The following is a 15,942-nucleotide window of genomic DNA, read 5'->3' as shown; positions in this document are numbered from 1 at the left end:
GCTTCTCTGTAGCCCAGGTCAGGCGCTTCTGCCGCTGTTTCTGGTTCAAAAGTGGCTTGACCTGGGGAATGCGGCACCTGTAGCCCATTTCCTGCACACGCCTGTGCACGGTGGCTCTGGATGTTTCTACTCCAGACTCAGTCCACTGCTTCCGCAGGTCCCCCAAGGTCTGGAATCGGCCCTTCTCCACAATCTTCCTCAGGGTCCGGTCACCTCTTCTCGTTGTGCAGCGTTTTCTGCCACACTTTTTCCTTCCCACAGACTTCCCACTGAGGTGCCTTGATACAGCACTCTGGGAACAGCCTATTCGTTCAGAAATTTCTTTCTGTGTCTTACCCTCTTGCTTGAGGGTGTCAATAGTGGCCTTCTGGACAGCAGTCAGGTCGGCAGTCTTACCCATGATTGGGGTTTTGAGTGATGAACCAGGCTGGGAGTTTTAAAGGCCTCAGGAATCTTTTTCAGGTGTTTAGAGTTAACTCGTTGATTCAGATGATTAGGTTCATAGCTCGTTTAGAGACCCTTTTAATGATATGCTAATTTTGTGAGAAAGGAATTTTGGGTTTTCATGAGCTGTATGCCAAAATCATCCGTATTAAGACAATAAAAGACCTGAAATATTTCAGTTAGTGTGCAATGAATCTAAAATATATGAATGTTACATTTTCATCATGATATTATGGAAAATAATGAACTTTATCACAATATACTAATATTTTGAGAAGGACCTGTAAGTAAACACCATTAAGCCCCATTTCTCCAGAAAGATTTGGCTCTTTTCCATAATACGCCCTTAATAATATTTCTTTAAATATTATTTTAACAAAATAAAGGCAGCTAATTAGACACCGTTGAGAAATGGTCATCCAGAAGGTTGGTTTTATTCAGCATTCTTAAAACATTATTTTATTAAAATAATATTTTATCTGATCTTGCATTGTGAATGGTTGCCTAAGTTGGTTCCAAGACTAATTTAACTTCGCTTCCAGATTCTTCAAGATAATCCTTGGTTCTCAAACATAAACATTGCATGGTAATGTTGCATCACTCCTTTGGTCATGGTTTTCAATCATCTTTAATCAACTTGTTTATATTGTACATAGCCCATGAGTCTTTCTTATTCTTTAATTCTGCTTGGTAGTTTAGTTGGATTATTTTAGCATAGTAAAGAGTTTGTTGATTGAAATATGTTTGACTTTGAGTTGACTTATTTTTGTTAATAAATTCTTGTATTTTAAGAAATTGTGTGAATTAAGTCCATATATGTGCAGAGTTTATGCTGTTCAATAATGTCAGAGCTCATCTCACACCTTTCTATTTTGTCCTAATACCATCGCCTTACTGGGATGGTACTCACAGAACAACCCTTAACAGACCGAAATATTATTTGATAAAATATTAAATTATTAATATTAAATAATATTTACAGATTCATAATCCCAACAAGAAAATGAAGGCGGTTGTCCTGCTTTTTAAAAATTTCTTCACTGATAGATGTGAGCTACAATAATTTGCAAAATGGAAAAAAAAGATATTTCCTTCTCACATGTTTTTGCTTATGATCGATGTCCCTTGCTTCACCTCCAGCACAGGGGTGTGGGTTGGGTGTCACAGTCAGACCTGTCCTGTTGAATGCCTCATGGCAGGTTTTTTGTGAAACTCTTGTTTTCTGTTTGCTCCCTCTCCCCAGCCGGTGCTGGCTGACATTGTTCCCATTGTGAACCTGAAGGGCTCCGCTTTGTTTTGCCTGATGCGCTGATACGCTTTGGTCAAGAGAGGGCCCGCACACATACACCTCTGCTTATTCTGTAAGAGCATCTGTTGACTTACCTGATCAATATTTACCTTTATGTGTCCATTATCTACGTTTTCAGAAAACGTGGTGTTTACTCAAGTTTGAATTACATATTTTTATAGTTTGTTTTTCTTCTGTTTAACCAATTGAAACCAATAATGATTTAAATTTAAATGTGTGCATTAAATCCAGTTATGATGATGTTCATAGAAACCATATGGTTGTCATTTGTACACAAATAAAATCAGTGATTTTCAGAGGAAAGACATTCGATTAAAATCTAATGCAATCTAATCTAGTCTCCTGTCTGCATGCAGTCTACCTTATCCTGCCCCTCCTAACAGCAGTGGGGAGCGGGGCTAATTTACGAGCTTGGGCAATGCCAACATGCACTCTGAGGAGGGCCTGTTTTAACACCTCCAAATGCCGTAATGCATCCCAGCTGACCTTAATTATAAAAGCATGTGCCTCCCCGTGCTTTCCCCACCCCCTCCAATCCCCCATATAAGATCGACAAGACCGGGGGGTGTGAGCCAGTGGTCTTACCTGCAGAGAACAACACAGCGGCAGCTACCGTGGCAGCTCAATGTTAATAGTTGCATCCTGAGAGGAAATCAATAAAGCTATAAAGGGTGATATCACAGTGTCTGGGCTCTCACGCACACATTCCTCTCCTCTCCCTCCCTGTCCTCTACTCTGGGACCTGTTTATGAGAGGTTGTACTGGTTGAAGGGAGCAACTGAAAGGTCAGCGGCATGAGGTTTTGATCCAGGGATGAGACTCCCTCCTCGGGAGTGTGGGGTAAACGACTGACTAGGACCCCTGGCTCGCCTTGTGAGAAGTGGGTCTTTTAGAGGGCTTATAGATGCTGTGCGTTGTCAAGGTAGCAAAGTGTTAGTGTCTGTGAGCGTCCGTCGATGCTTGCCTAGTTATGACCAGAGAGGAATTCCAGGAGGTAAAATGAGGCTTTGCTAAACTGCTGATGAACTGAAGGAGATATTAAAAGACTGACTCTTCTTCTCCTTCTGTCTGTATTGCAGATTTTAGCCCATAATATTGATATACGCACAGCACGGGGCTCTAGCATCATTGGCCTGATAAACTGCTCGTACAATAGATAATCTTTTATGTACCTCCCGTGCACAGCAAAAATATTATGACTATTAGTACATTAATTAACTCACTGGCCTTAGGGTTCTCTGCACAGCCAAGGTTAAGAGCTTCTTTAATTAAAGATCAATACGGTTTTGCAGTATATTTCTACAGCACCAAAACAGACGAGGCCTAACCTGTCTATGTGCCAGAATGATATAGAAATTCATGAAATATGTATATGGAGAGATGCAAAGTGCAAAATGAGACCATTTGTGAGCAGAACCGTAAGCTCAGATAAATTAAAGAGATGTAAAAGTGTGAACAATGCAATAGAAAGTTCTTTATAGAATATCTTGTATTTATCTTAAGTGCATATGTATTCAGCCCACATTACTCTCATACAACTAAATAAAATCCAGCTCTTCTAACTGCTTTCAGAAGTCAATTCATTGGTAAAGAAAGCCAACCTGTCTTCAGTTATTGTCAGTATAAATCCAGCTGTTCTGTGAAGCCCTCGTGAAGACCAAGAAACACAGCAATACAGGTTAGGGAGCAAGTTGTGCAGAAATTTTAAGAAGGGTTAGGTTGTAAAACAATGTCTAAGCTTTGAACATCTCACTGAGCTCTGCTCAAACCGTTAGAAATGAAAAGAGTATGGCACAACTGGAAACCTATCAAGACATGGCCATCCACCTGGCCAGGCAAGGTGAGCATTAATAAAAGAAGGAGGCTGAAGGAGATTTATAGCTTGCATGGGAGACTTTTGTCAAGACAACTACTTATGTACTTCATATTCTTCATGGAAGTGTGGCCTAAAGAAAGTCATTGTTAAAAGAAAGGCATAAGAAGCCCTGTATGAAGTTTGCCATAAGCTGTGTAGGGTACACAGAAAACAGGTGGAAGAATGTGCTCTGGTAAAGGAGATCTAACTTTTTACCTGTATGCAAAACACTATGCGTTGAAGAAAAACACTGTGTATCCACCTAAACACACCATCCCCATTGTAAAACACAGTGGTGGCTCTCGGGATGTATTTCCTTACTAGTGACAAGGAAGCTTGTCAAAGTCAACGTATGAAGGGAAGATTAATGACACTAAATACAGGACAATACCAGAGGAAAACCTGTGTGTTGCAAATGACAAAATGCGGGAACGAAGGTTCCCCTTTCAGCTGGAAAAGGACCCTTATCCAGCTGACACATATGCTTTCTACACTTTACAGGTTTGTTTTTGTGAAAATGCTAAAAGTGTCCAAGGACCAAGGAACACGAGTATGGCAATGGTAAAACAAGGAAGTCCACCTGACATTTCTGTTAAAAAAAGTTATCTAAAAATAAATCGAAGCTTATGGTTTTAACATGACAAATTTCTAAGTCTCGATGGGTATGAATACCTTGGCAAGGTGCTCTATGTACGTTTTAGGAATCAGGCCTTGACTGAATACAGGAAGGTGGCAGAGCACAAAGCACTGCATGTTTACACTCAAGGCTCCAATGTCCCCTTAAAATCACTCTAATCCAGCAAAATCATGTTTGACAGACCATTTCACTGTCCTTTTCAGAGTAAAGGCCAAAGGGTGGCTGCAGCCCAAAGCCTGAGTCTAGACCCCAACCAAGGAATCAGCCCGCCTCTACACATGAGCAGCTTGAAAAGACCAACCTTGAACCTTTAAGACCCTTTAAGATTTTATGTAAAGTGTTGCATTCAAAGTCTTGTTACTGACAAATGTAAAGCACTGTTTTGGTTTTGTATCCTTCTGTCTTTACAAATTCCAGTTTCAACTATCTTAAAGTTGGAGAGAAAAGAACGTTTAGATTTTAGGTGCCATCATCTTGTTTTGTTACAGTACATGACCACAGCATTTACACTTTATTTGAAATTACAGGAACACTGCATGCAGCTCAATGTTAATAGAAAAAAAAGTTGATACCTAGGTCATGCTGAACAATTTTCCACAACGGTCAAATTATCACCACAAACGTAAGTGTATTTTAATGGGATTTTATATGATAGCTCAGCAGAAAAGAGCTGTTGTGTTGAAGTGTTAAAGAAAAAATGATACATGGTTTTCTACAGTTTTTGTTACTTTCAACAATCTGAAAGATGTGGAATGCATATCCATATGCCTTTAATCTGACACAGTTAGTTGCCTTTAGTAGTCCCATAACAAGAGTTAATAAGCATTAATCAGAGAAACAGCCAAGAGGTCCATGGTAACCCTGGAGGAGCTGCAGAGAGCTACAGCTCAGGTGGGAGAATCTGTTGACTGGACTTCTTCATGCACTCCAGGAAACGAGCGTCAAGAACAAAACGCTAGTTTTTAAGTTTTTAACATTTTGTCATAAAGTCACCTAAAACACATATAGTTCTCATCTTAGTAAAGCATCTGTAAACTACACAGTAACAAAGGGGTTTTAGATGTTGTATTACAGTAAAGAAGATTTTATTAGAACTTATTTCAGATCTGTTCCAGCCAAATAATCTTTTCTGCTTATAAAGTTTCCTGACGGTGTGAAATGACTCAGAAGAATGTAACAGCTATGATGAAGGCTGGTTGAATTGTGTAAAATGCTGGGGAATAGATATTTACCTGTTCTTTTATTTAGTATAGGAAAAAATGAAAGATCATTTTAACAAGGAAAGGAAATAATTTTCCCCTAATTTTAGGCTGCATATTTCAACTAGTACTTATCAAGATCTCTGTAAATAAATAGGTGAAGACAGTGAATTGCAGTAGTGCATGCTTTTAATCCTTAAATTTATCTTGAATGTTTTATATTTACTCCCTTGGATAACATGTTATTATACATTGTATGTTACTCTACTAATATTAAATATTTTTCAAAGCAAATAAGACTACAGGATATGAAGGTATTAGTGGAAACAATGAAAATGTGCAATTAGATTTAATAGTCCAGCAAGTTTTTGAAAAAGAGCTTAAAGACAACATATGGTCATTTTCGGACTATTCAACACCCAATCTGCACCACACAGAAGAGTACACTGTATCAAAGTCAAGGCCTCCTTTAGCAACTTGAAGGATGCAGTTCTCACTTTGGCTTTACCTTCAGGTCTCTCTTGGCCTGATGTCCAGTCTCTCTTTAAAAACCCGCTTCCTTTCCCTCCCACAATCACATAAACCCCATTGCAACGCAAGAGTAAGACAGGTTAAACAGTTAAACGCCCAAAAATCCACCACTGCCCTGTGGGAAATTTGCTTCTAATCCCTAACTTATAGGCACAGAATCAAAGCCAAAAATCCAGAGCAACAAATCTGATCCTCCCCCTAACAATCTTAGGCCTCTTGGGAGGGCACTGAGAAGCTCCACAGACAAGGCTGAGATGGATAAATACCTAAATGATGAGACAGTCTGGGGACAGGGGAGTAGTGTCTGGCTATGGCCGTTCACGTCCAATTTGGCATCCGCGCAATGAAAGGCAATTGGGTAGCAGCCCCCACACAGCAGCCAGTCCTTATTATTATATGTGAAGTGTGGCTCAGGCAATGATTAATGACAGTGTCGGGGCGAAAACAAAGCACAGCGCAAGTTATCTCCAATCCACCTGCTCCTGTGCACCGATTGGAAGAGAATGAGAAGAGCACGGGCAGAGGCTTGATAATGGAAAAGAAAAGGGAAAGAGAATGAAAGGGGAAAAGATGAAGAGGAGGAGGAAGAGAAAAGGAAGATGGTGGCACCGAGAGTACAGGGAAGGGGACTTATTGACTACAGTGGGGTGAGAATGAAGAAAAATCCTCAGAGCATTTCCTTATGAACTTAATTTTGCATTCAAGATGAAAATGAGGATGTGTACCTTATGCCTTTAAACTAATGAATGCCAACTTGCAGGTGGTATACATGTGAGGTGAGAACACACAGCTCGTGACTTTTCTCTGTGATTGATTTGACAGGCATAGTGGACTTTCATGGCATCTGTGTTTGTTACATCCAGGTCCAACTGTCCCCCGCTGTATTGGTGTTGACATTTATGAGACATGTCGGAGGGGGCCTGCTAGACCTCACTAATGAGATAGCTGATGCAGAGATCCAGTACCACAGCCTGACACTGCCATCCAGAGGACAAATTCGGTAAACAAGCCACGGTCAGTTGTCATATCTACACGTTCCACTCTGGTGATTCTTCTGAGTCTACCAAATTGCCATTACTTACAAATAACCAGGGAAATCTCTTCTAATACAATTTTAAACTGAAACATATACAAAAACAACACAACTCAAGTTTATTTATGTTGCATTATTAATTCACAAGGTAACTCAAAGTGCTTTACAGAAAAATTAAGAAACAGAGCCTAAGAAAATTTGATTAAAACAAGAAATACATTAAATGAGTAATAAAAATATCAAACTATCTCATAAGAAGAAATAAAATTTAAAACATTAAATTAAAGCAAGTAAATAGTTAAGACATGTTAAAAATGTATTGATAAGATAATACAGACCCATTCAATAAATTAGAATATTGTTGAAAAGTTCATTTATTTCAGTAACCCATTAAGTGAAACACATTATATAGATTAACTGCAAACAAACTGATGTTTTCAAGCATTGTATCTGTTATTTATGAGTATTGTCTACAGCTAATAAAAACATGACATTTAAGATTAGAATATTATATCAGATCAGATCAATAGAAAATATTTTTTAATTCAGAAATGTGGGCTTTTTGAAAGATATTTTATAAATGCTTAAAGGTTGTTATTTTCAAAAAATTCTCTTAATCTGACAAGTCCTCAATGGAGCACATATTCTAATTTATTGAATATGACTGTATGTGACCCTACTAAGAAAGGTAGAGTGAACAATAATATTTTCAGTCCTAATTTAAAGGAGACAACAGACAAGAGGGTTGCAGTGCTGAGCAGGATAGAAACTAAGTGTAGCCTCTCCCTGTTTATTTCTGCCCCTGGAAACACTCAGTGAATAGGTTTCTGATGGACTGAAAGGTCTACATGGTTCATACTTAACAAGAAACTCTCAAATGTATTTACATTCAAGACAATTCGGGGGATTATAGACAAATATCATGAGTTTAAAATATATGTTTTAACAAAGAGGGAGTCAGGGCAGTGATTTAGGACAGGTGTGATATGATCCATTTCCCTAGTGTTAGTATAAGCTGCAGCTTCCTGGTCAATTGTTTTACAGATATCAATAAAGACACCATTACAATAATGTACCTACTTAAGATAAAGAATGCACCAGTTTTTCTGTGTCCTGTTTTAACAGGAATCCCTTTAGTCTGCTTAACCTTCTCAAGTGATAGTAAGGTAAGTAAGGTAGGGTAACTTTATTTATATAGCGCTTTTCAGTAACGAGACACTCAAAACGCTGTACATACAATTACAATACAATCACAAAGAAAATAAACACAGATACAGACACAGAAAAACAAATCAAATGATGCTACAATCCTTCTGAGAAATCTAAAAATCTCTGGCCAACATTACAATGATACAGATAACATTAATAATCCTTTGGGTTTTACTGTTAAGAGCTGGTTCTAAACCAATCTTTCTAAAGAAGTAATTATATCATTAAGTCCTCTATGTAGGGGAAAGCATCTTGTGCTAAGAGAGAATGATCCTTGGGTTCGCTGGTATAATGCAGTTGTAGTCTAATAATAACAGTCATTTGCATCCATTGAAATTTAACAAGCAATCACTGAGTTCTAACTAAGGAAGCTGAGTCACTGGTGTAAAACAGCTTTTGTTCAAATTTTTTAAGAAACTAGTATTATTTTCCTTTCACTGGTAAATCTAAAAATCTATGAAAAGGAGAAGAAATGAAGAAATGAAATCCACATTTAGACAAAAATTCAATTCAGTTCAATTCAATTCAAAAATACTTTATTAATCCCAAAGGGAAATTAAATGTTGTTATAGTTCATATTATGAAGGTTTCTTCAAAGAGCCGTTGTAGATGCTGATGGCTGTGGGCAGGAAGGATCTCCTGTAGCGCTCCGTCTTACAATAAATAAGGAGCATGGGAAAGCAACACACATGAGCAAAGATTTTGCAGGGGCATGGTGGACTCGTGAGGGTGCCAATATTTAAGTATGATCATGTGTGCAAAGAATTAGACTGTCAACACTGACGAAGGTGCCATTGTCCTTGAAAAAGAGACGGACGTTTTATCAAACGGCCATACCGTTCAGTGCACAGATGAGGGGGGGTTGCCGGGGCAGAGCGTCGTATTTACAGAACATCCAGGAGAAATGTTTTGATAAGAAGCCTGTGAAGGCCATATCGGGGCGCCTGAATTAGATAAACAATAAATGTTTTGGTTCAGGCCGGTTGTAATTTTCCACCTGCCTTCAAAGTCTTACTGGCATTCTCAATTTCAAACCCAAATAGCCAAATTTCTGGTACTTTCAGTAGATCCTGAGCAAACAACTTTCTCCAAGATTAAATCATATCACCTTTGAGTCCGGGAAACGTAGCCAGCCTGCGATTCTGTTCAAGGATCGCGTCCAGCTTGCGATTCTGCTCTTTTAACATATCAGTCTGAGTGCTGAGAGCTCTAAAGATCCCTTTAAACATCTCAGGCAGCTTTGGAGTGCTTTGAACAGCTGCCGATGTTTTAGAAATCTTTCGATAAGCCAGGTAACCGCCAACTCCAAAAAGCAGAAATCCTGTTATCAGAAATCCAATTATGTACAAATCTTCCACGTCCTCGACTGACATTGTTGTCAGGCACACAATCTTCCACTGCTACCAGGAATCCATTGCGTATCTGGAGAAGAACGTCCCATCTGGACAAGAGGGTTCCCCTGTACCCTGTCTTCTCGTCGAGAAAATTTTATCGATTGCGTTGAGAGACCAGCTGACCAAATCCATAATGAACAAATTAGGAGGATATGCGAACAGAGGCTCTGAGAAAAACATAGACAAAATGCTGAAGCAGGGCAAAAAATGGGGGAGGATCAAGGAGAGAGTGGAAAAGCATCTGACCCCATTGAGAGCAGAAGAGAAAGTCACCGATTTAGTAATAAATCTGTCACGTGAGGACACAAATATAAAGTTCCTTGTCATGATCCTTTGTATGGTAGACGTTGTAGTACGTCTAGGTATAGATATTGAATAAAGGTGGGCAAGCCCGCAAGCAAGTAGGTACTAAAAATAGTGACGGATCTATGTAACCGTTACTAATGGAAAAACCAAAAAAGCGAGTAGAGCTGGACTGAACCGCACTGAGTTGGGACTGGTGGAAAAGGGTCATAATAAACAATTCAGGAAGGTATTAGATGGTACCAGACAATCTCAATCATTTTCAGCTCTACCAATAAGTATGAGTTGTGATAAACTGTGTCAAACTAATATACAACACCCCAAAAATAAATGTTGATCTCTTTTGTCCATGTGACCTTTTCCCGAGCAAATTTGAGTGGCTTTGTACAAGTATATAAAACTGTGGGTGCCAATATTACTGATACCTGCAGTCGTTCAAATCGGATTGCTTCACATCAAGGGGTTGCTACCATCTACTTTAGCAACAAATGAAATTTTTTGTATTTATGTTATGTTTCTGACTCTGAGAGGGGGATACCCTGCTTAGGGAAAAATTGCTATTAATAACCTCACCAACGAGAACCAGCATCTAACTGGTTTGACACGATGAGGTTTTTTCTAAACATATATGTTTTTAATTCTATATCAACATTTAAAGTTAAAAATAAATAAAAACAGTTTATAAAAAGTTAATCTACACTTTTAAACAATAAAAGATAGCAGCTTTCAAACCTAGTATGTACAACACCCTCCACATTTATTGGCATCTCTGGCAAAGGGAACAAATACTTATTCAGTCAATAATAGTCTTTTCTTAAATTAGCTTGATCTCAAACTTGTTTGCCTTTCTTATCATCCTCACTGTACATAGTGACAATTTATGTGCTGATTTATGAAGACACATCTGCCTTATTTAAATGGCATATTCTCTTTTCTTTCCCATTTTGAAGAGTGTCAGATAGTCAGAGGCCTGTGTCACAATATAATGTTATATATTTCCATTATTTATTAAAGTAAAATGCTCCTTTTTACGGGATACGTGGTCAAAAAAACAGAAAAAAATAAAATAATGCAACAATGTCTGAGAAACAGACACAGTACACAAACAGCTGAACCATGCAGCAGTATCAATATCAAAGCAGTAATACTGACCTAGTGAACTTATTTATCTCTTGTTTCATTAAAACAGAGTTCAACTTCCCCAAGGTAACAAGTTCAGACAAATCACTTTTGTACTTTAATTCATATATAATTTCAAGTAACTGGAAGTAAGTAATAACTAATTAAATGTTCATCGACACACTAATGAACTTAAAAAGCTAAAGTATACTGTACTTGCATGCTTTTTATACATCCTTACATATTTTACCTTCAATACATGCGGAGGGCACTGTAAACGGATTTCTGCTGTCCTTTCTGTAGACATTGAATAAAACATTCAAAACAGTATTTTAAAAAACAATGTGAGGACTCCAAATCTCTTTATTACAGCCAGGAAATTAAAGACTCTGTCAGAGTCTGGTTGCTGCTTCCTTTTTCCACCTCTAGGGGCCGCGGAGCTGGAGGACTGAAGGTGTGACAGGTGTTCTTCATTGACTCATCAGTTCAGAGGACTATATGAGGGCGGCTCACCTGCACTTCTGCACTTCTGTGTGAGTGTGTTTGCCCTTTGTGGTTGTACTCCCTGGCCATATACCTTGTTTCTTATGATTGTTTTATGAGGATTTTTACTAACAGTCTGTTTACCTTGTCTTAGGCACCTCAGCCTTGCTCCTTGTTGGAGATCTCAAGAAAACCTCTGATCACAGTCTGGACTCTGGATTCATTCCATCCAGCGGGCCGCCCTGGATACCTCTCTGTCTGGTTAAGCGAACCCTGTCCACCCTCCTACGGTTCCTCCTGGATCATCAAGAAGCCTCAACGGAATCAGCACAACCTCACTGTCCCAGACTCGCAACCATTTCCCCCTTGGCGGATCGCCCCACCTGAATAGCAAGCCTAACCACAGAATTAGCAAGTCTGTTTCTTGATCTGAACTCACCTTGTTGTTTTCCCTTCCAGTCAGACGGCCTTCCTGGAAACTTTGCTCCTTGTACATTTCACAAATTGTTAATAAATTCTTTAAACGTTTCTCTGTTTGAGTGTTCTCTGCATGTGGGTCAAACCGGCCTTAAAAACGATGACAGGCACCACTGTTGAATTCATTAATAAATATCCCTGCACTCCAGAGATCCCTTATCCACACTATACTGTCCTGGTATCCCAAGTGTTTCATAAAGTGACGCTACAAAAAACACGTTTATGCAAAATATTCAGTAGAAAATGTAATGAAAGAAGCAGTGGGGATGCAGCATACAATACACCTTCAATAGGTATATAATAACTTCCAGCTACTGAACTGTGATTTAGGATTGAAATGAAAGGCATGGGCTATAACACAAGAAACAAGGTGAACACAAAGACCCTAAATCCTGCCTGCTACCCCAGCAGCAGTTGGATACTGTATGTGTCAATCAAAAGGTACACATCTCAATGCTAGCACATATTCGTACTCGTACTCGTCATCTTCCACTTTATCCGGGACCAGGTCACGGGGGCAGCAGACTCAGCAGAGACGCCCAGACGTCCCTCTCCCCAGACACCTCCTCCAGCTCCTCCGGGGAGAGCCCAAGGCGTTCCCAGGCCAGCCGAGAGACATAGTCCCTCCAGTGTGTCCTGGGCCATCCCCTGGGCCTCCTCCCGGTGGGACGTGCCTGGAACACCTTGCGAGGAAGGCGTCCAGGAGGCATCCGGTATAGATGCCCGAGCCACCTCAACTGGCTCCTCTCGATGTGGAGGAGCAGCGGCTCTACGCCGAGCACCTCCCGGATGGCCAAGCTCCTCACCCTATCTCTAAGGGAGTGCCCGGCCACCCTACGGAGGAAGCTCATTTCAGCCGCTTGTATCCGGAATCTTGTTCTTTTGGTCATGACCCAAAGTTCATGGCCATAGGTGAGGGTAGGAACGTAGACCGACCGGTAAATTGAGAGCTTTGCTTTTCGGCTCAGCTCTCTCTTCACCACAACGGACCGGCACAGCGCCCCCATTACTGCGGCAGCTGCACCGATCCGTCTGTCGATCTCCCGCTCCATTCTTCCCTCACTTGTGAACAAGACCCCGAGATACTTAAACTCCTCCACTTGAGGCAGGAACTACCCTCCAACCTGAAGAGGACAGGCCACCCTTTTCCGGTCGAGAATCATGGCCATATGCTAGCACATATTATAATGCCTCAATGCACATTTTTGTGTGGTGGTCTTTTATTGATAAGATATCTGTACAACAAATAGCTTATAAGACCTTTCTGACCATTGAACTATTATAATTTGTTCATTTGGACCAGGCATAAGGCACAAAAGTACGCTCAGAGTGTGGCCCTAGATAAAAAAAAAAAAAAGAACATAACCATCTCTAAACATGAAGAAGGCTTTTCTGTCTTTTCTGTCAGCAACCTGCCAATCACATGTATTAAAAGTGTTTTGTCGTTTTGTTTTTTTTTTGGTTTTTTTAGGTGGAGCGCTTGTTATGAGACTCCTCTGACTGTATGCTTTATTTGACAGTTCCAATCATGTAACACTGCATCTTTCAGCACAAGATGTGGCAAGGGAGACCTTCTCTGTGTAGTTTTCCCACAGCACTGCAATCTGCAGTGGAAACAGTGGTGTTTTAATGAGAAGCCATGGTCTCCACAACAGCTCTTGTCTGTCTTAAGCACGGTGCAGCACGGCACAGCATGCTCCATGGAAATGTGGTCTATGTGGGATTGCAGGGACCCCTTTGAAGTGCAGAACTGTGGCTGTTTCCTTTGTGTGTAACAACTGAAAATCAAACCTAAAATCAAAACACCCATAAGATTACCTGAAAGGGGTACATTATAAAGGGCCATATGTATATGGTACTTTACATGTCTCCTCTTTGTTCCATTCCCTGCTCTCTCTCATGATTATGCATGTCTACTGTGAAGAGCAGCACTGCATCTGGAGAAGCCCTTGAATGGAAACAGCGAGGTACAGAGACGCACATTAAAATCCTCTAACGCTCTCAAACGAACAACCTAGGGACAAAACATGAATTCCATGCGGTTTCTCTCCTTGTAGTGCTGCGGCTCAGACAAGCTTACATTTAGAGCTGCCATCTCAGACAGTGGGTCCAGTGGGATGTGTCAGTATGTGTTTATCAGAGGATCAACTTCCTTTTTTAATGTGGCACACCCCCCCCCCCATCCCGCCCCCATTATCTCCTCCCTCCGCTCCCTTTACTTTCTCCCCCTCCCACTGCTCCCGTGCCTGCACTTGAAGGTGAAGAAACCAGAGTTCAGAGAGGAAGAGCAGCAAGCATAGCCTGGGTTACCTTGTGCTCCGCTCTCTGGGAGCTGAGGGTTTGTCCCTTTGTAGATGCTTTGGCACAGTTAGATCAGGAACATAGGAGGAGTTAGTGTAGAGCTTGAATAGTTGTGGCCCACATAACATCGGTGTTTTACAAATCATCTATGAAAATCCTACTGGTTTATATGGTTATGTTTTTTATTTACTGGAAGCAAAATAAAAACACAACAGGCCAATAGCTTTTTTTGCAATCTGAGTTTTATTTTATATTTAGTTAAAAAAGCTGAAAAAAGATCAATCAAACTGTGTGCAGCACATTAAGTTGAGGCTTCATACATTCATACTTTCATATGTGTGAATGCATTGATTTGAAATATTTTAATTTTTAAGCTGCATGACAAGAATAATAAAAAGAAAAAGAAAATCCATTCAAAATATATAACAAAGATGAGCTAGAAGTTATATCAAATCAAAACTGGAATTTATATCCATTTATAAAGCCCTATGATATTAATTTAATTTGTGTTTAAAACTCAACAAAATGTTTCAGAGAGTAAAACACTAATTTTAAAACGGAAGAAAACAATTTTAGACACAGTAGGCAACATGTTTCTCTTGTGTAGTCCTTGAAGTGAAGACCTTTAAATTAATGTCAAAAATTCACAGATGGAGTCTCCAAGCACTGATAACTCTTAGATTTCTCAAATGCACTCATTGTCATTTTCTTGAACAATATGTATTTTCTAAGTCCACACTTATGCATCATTTATTTTAGAATAATGTTATTCATCATTTAGGATTTATTCATCTTGACAGTTTGAATCTGAGGATTGTGGAACAGTTGTTAGACATTTTATCCTGACTAACAAAAAGTAATCATGACTAACAACGAGCTTTCTGACTTACACCAGTATATTAAGAAATGTGCTGCTTTGTGCAAATCTGATGAGCGGGACTGATGGGTCATTGTTCATGGCTGCTTGAGCTGATGACCAGTCACCTCCAGCCACCCATAAGAGTGAATGTTTCTAGTCATGGTATTATCTATAGTTTAAAAAGTAATGTCCATGTAAAATAGTACAGAAGTACACAGTCCATATAGTATTATAGCAACACATACAGTTGAAACTAGATTTTTATATATACTGTATAAAAACAGTCTTTTTTCCTCACCATCTAACAATAAATCATACTAAACCTTTTCCTGTTTTAGGTCAGTTAGGATTACTTAAATTATTTCTACTTGCTAAATGACTGAATATTGAGAGAGAGACTTTTTGTTACTTTCTTAAAATCAGAAGCATAGACACACCCACAAAGATTACTATAATTTTAAACACTGTGGGAAATCCAGGTAGTGATGTCATGGCTTCACAAGCTTCTGATAGGTCAATAATAAAATTTGAGCAAAATGGACGCCTATGTGTGGATGTCATTTAAGGTAATACCTCAAACACACTGCTACCGTGTAGCGTCATTGGAAAATGAAAATAAATCATCAAGATATAAGGAAGAATTGTAGATATAAACAAGTCTGGTTCATCCTTGATAATAACTAACAGATGCACATGTTAATCTGTTTTATCATTTATACACATATAAACAGGAAGGTCTAGCCACCATACTGTTCAGGAAGAAGACGTGTTCTGTATCCAGAACAAAAG

The 15,942-nt window shown here is 39.5% G+C and overlaps 1 long non-coding RNA gene across 1 annotated transcript; it reads left to right on the top strand.

Moving 5' to 3' along the window:
- The first annotated feature begins 6,274 nt into the window (after positions 1–6,274).
- On the top strand, positions 6,275–11,995 carry LOC124855860. Its single transcript, XR_007035171.1, has 4 exons — positions 6,275–6,751; positions 6,839–6,989; positions 11,463–11,566; positions 11,671–11,995. It is a non-coding gene; the product is annotated as an uncharacterized LOC124855860 (long non-coding RNA).
- The last annotated feature ends 3,947 nt before the right edge of the window (positions 11,996–15,942 follow it).

This window comes from Girardinichthys multiradiatus, chromosome 19 (assembly GCF_021462225.1).
Source record: "Girardinichthys multiradiatus isolate DD_20200921_A chromosome 19, DD_fGirMul_XY1, whole genome shotgun sequence".
Taxonomy (NCBI): Eukaryota; Metazoa; Chordata; class Actinopteri; order Cyprinodontiformes; family Goodeidae; genus Girardinichthys; species Girardinichthys multiradiatus.
Note: the sequence above shows the minus strand (reverse complement) of the source record. Positions and strands in the feature narration are given on the sequence as shown.